The following is a 5,402-nucleotide window of genomic DNA, read 5'->3' as shown; positions in this document are numbered from 1 at the left end:
CCTGGATAACACAGGCAGCATAATTCCTTCGCTAAAACACGAAAAAAAAGAAGAAAAATTGCTTACATAGCAAATTACTATAGATTGCTTTGCAACTTAGACAAAATTAAAAACAAACAATTTCCACATTCTCCACAACGAAAAACTTGTCATTGTCATCAATGAGTCCCGAGTTGCAACTCGTCAATTCTGCATCATCCTCTTTCGATGCGGGAGACTTGAAATGAGGAAAAATTAAATGTACGTAAGAAATATGTCCTCCAAATGCAATAACCAATAACACTAGAATGCTGTCTGGTAATATCGGGGGATAGGTATTCCTTTTTTTAGGGGAGGGTATTTACTTTTTGGGGGAGGGTATAAACCTTTTTTGGGGGGTGGTATTGACATTTGGGGAGAAGTACTCACATTGTTAGGGCAAGGGGTATTCACTTTTCAAAACATACACATTTGTTTAACAACAATCTGATGTTTCTGTTCAATGTGCGCATATGAATGCACCTAAAAATAACGCGAACGACAAAATTAGCACTTACAATCGCCTTTTCCTTCTCATCATAAAATACACCTTTCTTTAACGGGACTGAAGATGTTTGTTGACTTGTATTCCACAGTTCCTGGTATGGATACACGCAAATTTTTATCGAGCTAATCCCTCAAAAATAGTGCAATAGCCTTAAAAACAAAGTTAAGCTATGCACACATGTGGGTCCAATAACTATCTAAACTATTCTGCATTTACAAGACGCCCTTCATTACATTGCATGTCACGTGACTGTGCTTAATGAGCAAAGTAAAGTCCAAAAGATCGTGCACCGAAAACCATTTTTGCAGTGAATACTTTATCCTCAAAAACTCTTTTAAAACAATTTTCTGACCCGTACACATTCCACCCAACCGATAATTCAACACGCTTGTAACTTTTCTGTTTTACATAAATAGGTTAGCGATATTTTCGACGATGTAACTTTTATTTCGTCTTTAAGTGAGGATTAACGCTTCATTTTATGCAACTATATATCGATGAATTATACAAGGTCTTTGTTGTACTGATAACATCACGAAGTACAAAATGCTATAAATTTTCGATCGCAATGCACTGAGCGAGCGACGTATCAAATAGAGCAAAATACAACAATCTTGATTACTCAAATGACAAACTGCATTTTAATTTAAGTTCGCAGAAAATTTTTGGCCTTGCTTTCGCTTTGAATAATTCTCAAGCACGAACATCAGTTATTTATCAGCGCATGCGCAGAAGACATGACAAATATTCAAACGGTCATTACGTTTTGAAAAAAATTAATTCGTAATCTTTACACAAACAACCAATCAGAAAGTTTAAGATAATTTTGAAACCGCACAAAATTCATAAACCTTTTACTGTCAAAGAAATGATCAATACATGAAATCAAATATCCTTTGCGTACCTCGATGGTAGTTCGCATGCCATTCCTGTTTCTTTCCATCTGACATACAAGTTCTTCCGCGCAAGTAATTTGTTGCACAGACCAAGTTTGAGAAGGATTTCCCCCCAGAAGCTGTTCGAGTCTCTGTAAGAGTCTCTGTTGCCAGACACATTTGACATGGCTGCAGCAATTGCATTTACGTCAAACGTGTATTTTGCTGGACGACCAGCATTGCGCTTTCTTATGTTTTGTGATGTAGCCATGATCACGATCTATCGTACGATGGTTAAGCTACTTCTATTTATACACGATATTACGTATGGATATATTTGTTTCTTTACTAAATATGGTTAATTATGGTTATGGTTAATATGGTTAATTTACAATCAACGGAAAGCTATTAGGAACTATAAAAAATATTGTCATTATTGCACATAAGTATCTCTTAAAATAATCATTTAGTTAGTTACACTTGACTTAGTTATTTACTAATGACAGGAAGAATATGAGAGCACTTGTTACAGAGCATCTTAACACCCCCACTTGCTCTTATGTTCTAAGCATCCTACATTTTTATTAATTTTTTTATTATTATTATTATTATTCCTAAACTGATAATTACCTTTGGCCTTACTTATGCGCACTTTAGAATTTCTGCCGTACGTTTCCTAATATTGCCTGCCTAAATTTATTCAATTTATTTTTGCTTGTTGGTTTTGTAAAAATATATGCTATGTTGTCTTCACTAGGTACATATTTTAAACTAACTCTTCCTTGCTGAATTTCTGATCTGATAAAGTGGTATCTAATGTCGATATGTTTGATCTTTGATGATGAACTAGGTTTTTAGCTAGATTCATTGCTCCTTGGTTATCTATTAAAAGAAAAGTACGGTGGCCCGTATCTGCAATTCACAAATTAATTTGTCAATGCACAAACATTCTCTTAAATTCAAAAACAATGTATTTGATACAAAAATAATATGCTGAATGCACAACAAATTTGCCACGATGCAAATCAAACTAAAAGTTATAAACAAATTGAATATTGCAATGCAAAATAAAACTGAAAAAATGCACGAAATCAGTTTTCGCAATGCAAAATCAAAGTTCAATAACAAAGCCTACCGGTCATATCACCAGGAGACTAGGAACAACAAATTTTAACCGGGGGGTGACAATAAAAGGATTTTTGTTTATTGCCTTGTAAATTAAAACTACCACAAACTAAAATGCAGGAAAACGAAGAAGCTCCTAAAGGCGAAGACGATGTAATTAAGAACTATTTTACGCAAGGTTTTGCAAATGAAAAAATCCTGCTTCTCTTAAGGCGATATCATGATATTAATATGTCTTTACGAACTTTACACACAAGACTTCGAGCGCTTGGTTTACGAAGAAAAAACAATGAGTTTGATTTGAACAGTGTTCGCCAGCGTATTCGGCAGGAGCTTGATGGACCTGGAAATTCCAGTGGTTATCGTTCCATTACTCATACCTTGAAGCTAGAAGGGATGCAGGTTCCTTTGTGGTTGTAAACCGAAAGGCCAAAGCGCAGCTTGGTACAAAAATAAAGAAGGCTGTAAGTTCCATAAACTTCCATTGCTAATCAAGAGTTAGTGTAAATATTGCTAAAGTCATTCTTATTGCATTCTGTATACAACTGAGAGGTATTTTGCAAAAGAAGTTAAAATCTCAGTTAAGAAGCATAAAATCTCAAAATACCAAGCTAAAACTCAACATTATATGATTCTTAGAACAAACTTAGCTACTATTTGTTTACAATATGTCAGAAGTGGTAAACTTTTGTATTTTTCAACAATCTCTTTCATAGGTTGTGATTATTGTTAATCTTCAGTTAAGGCTTTATGCTCAAGATCATGTTTTACAGTTCAAGAAAGAATATTTTTCAGTGAGTCATTTCAGAAGCCAGAAAGCTGGGGTTTTTTGCTTGGGTTGAAACTTTGTTTTATTGTAAATTTGATTAGCAAGGACTTTCATAGATAAAAGTTGTCTTTGTCATACCATGAAAAGGAGAGTGAAAGAGTTCTGGCACATTGATTGAAAAAGTGATCCTGTATATATATTTCTCAACAAGAAATGTAGTTATGATTCTGATCTATCAAGGTCCGAATTAGCGCTTCGCAAATCGCAAATTGCGAAGTGATTTCGATTTTGGCGAAATATTGCGAAGCAAATTTCGTAAAATTGCGAAGCTCATTTCGCATTTCTTGTTATTTAATGTAAATTTGCTTACTGAAAGCACTCTTTTTATATTGCTGTGATGGATGTGTTTTTATTATACTTTGCGACCACTCCCTAAGTTTTAAAATACGTCAAAAGAAATATCAAATGATCAAATTTCTTGCACTATTTGCATAATTTCAAAGCGTTGCTATTACATCATGCCTCAGGAATGTGACTAACAGGAATTTATCCTAAAATGGTCGCAACTTTTTAAAAAACGTCGCTATCAATTGTAATATGAAACGTAACATTTTCAATATTATCTGAAAACGCGAAGTGACAAAGTCACAAACTAATACACACTGCATACGTTAACGATGGCGAAGCAAAAGACTGTAGAAAATTGGGAGCGAGATTTAAACGTTAAATTGATCAAAAGTCTTAGTACAGATAAGAAAAAAGTAGAAGCGTTAAAATGTTCTGTCTGTGTGGAATTCTCCTCAACAATTTCTTCAATAGCTGGTTTTTCGCAAGCATGGACAGATGGAACAACATCAGTCAAATTAGATAGCTTGAAAAAACATGTCCAAGGTAAAGCACATCAACATGCAAAACGTCTTTTTGATCAGAAGTCCTTGGGCGAAATTTTTGGCGCACAAGTTGTTGAACGATCTCCAATTGGAAGCGGTTTGATGAAAATGGCAGAGATTGACAGGAAAGTAATGATTACTCGTTTCAACACTGCCTACTATTTAGCCACTTCAGAAAGACCCTATAGCGATAGTGAGGGCATCATTACGTTAAACGAAATGAACGGAATGATTCGCAGTTCCAAATTCTGAAACGAGCGTGCTATGGCAAACATCACTGATTCAATTGCTGACAAATTCAAGCAGAAGCTGATGTCTGAATTGAAGAAAACACGCTATTTTTCTTTGTTGACCGACGGCAGCACTGACAACGGCGTTTCTGAACAGGAAGTTTTGTATCTCCTTTTTATAAGCAGTGAAGGTAAATGCAATACACTGAACTGAATTATTTCGATTCTTGTCTTTAGATGCGTTATTTCTATTTTTTCAATGGACAGGTATCCTTCAAATAAGGTTTTTAGCAATTGAATCACCTACATCAACAAGTGCAGATGGCCTTAAGAAGATGATACAGGATTGCTTTTCCCGGTTTCACATGAACAATTTCCCAACGACAATTTCACAACGTCCGACGACGGTAAGTAAGTGATGAATGAGTCCCTGACTTTACGAACGCTTGAAATGTTTTTTTACACAGTAGAACCTCACCAACCTTTGACAAAACGTCAAAAAATTACCAGGCATCAAGTGGAAGAACTTGAAGACGATGAAGATGAAGCAGGTACTTTTAAATGTTATAATTAGTGTTTTGTAAATGTAATACTTTATGTCGTAACATTGCCTTTTCTGTTTCTGAAGATGTTTCTTACCAAAAAATAAAGCTAAAAGGGTTTAATGCGTCCCGGAGGAAAGTATGGAAAACTTATGAAAAAATGATTAATGCAGTGTCTAGGAGTGTGCAAGGAAGATTTGAAGAGTTCCGAGAAAGTGTGGTGTTTTAAAAATCTGCCAGTCATATTGGACTTTGCAATGTGGCCCAAGGACGACGAAGCACTTAAGCGGTATGGCGACAAGGCAATTTTAGAACTGAAAGAGTTTTACCAGGCTTTACTTATTCAGAATCGATGCAACATTGACAAAGTCGTCTCAGAATGGAATCGTTTGAAGGTTTGAATAGTAAATGCATCGTTTTCCTTTCTTATCATAAAGTTGGATAA

At 35.1% G+C, this 5,402-nt stretch overlaps 1 long non-coding RNA gene across 1 annotated transcript; it reads right to left on the bottom strand.

Annotated features, from left to right (window-relative positions):
• Positions 1-165: 165 nt before the first annotated feature.
• On the bottom strand, positions 166-1,460 carry LOC124442348. The gene is made up of 3 exons (XR_006947221.1): positions 1,431-1,460; positions 537-617; positions 166-217 (listed from the first exon to the last, which is right to left on the bottom strand). It is a non-coding gene; the product is annotated as an uncharacterized LOC124442348 (long non-coding RNA).
• Between the last annotated feature and the right edge of the window lie 3,942 nt (positions 1,461-5,402).

This window comes from Xenia sp. Carnegie-2017, unplaced genomic scaffold (assembly GCF_021976095.1).
Source record: "Xenia sp. Carnegie-2017 unplaced genomic scaffold, XeniaSp_v1 HiC_scaffold_1, whole genome shotgun sequence".
Lineage (NCBI taxonomy): Eukaryota > Metazoa > Cnidaria > Anthozoa > Malacalcyonacea > Xeniidae > Xenia > Xenia sp. Carnegie-2017.
The sequence above is the reverse complement of the archived record's forward strand: the minus strand, read 5'-3'. Positions and strand labels throughout refer to the sequence as shown.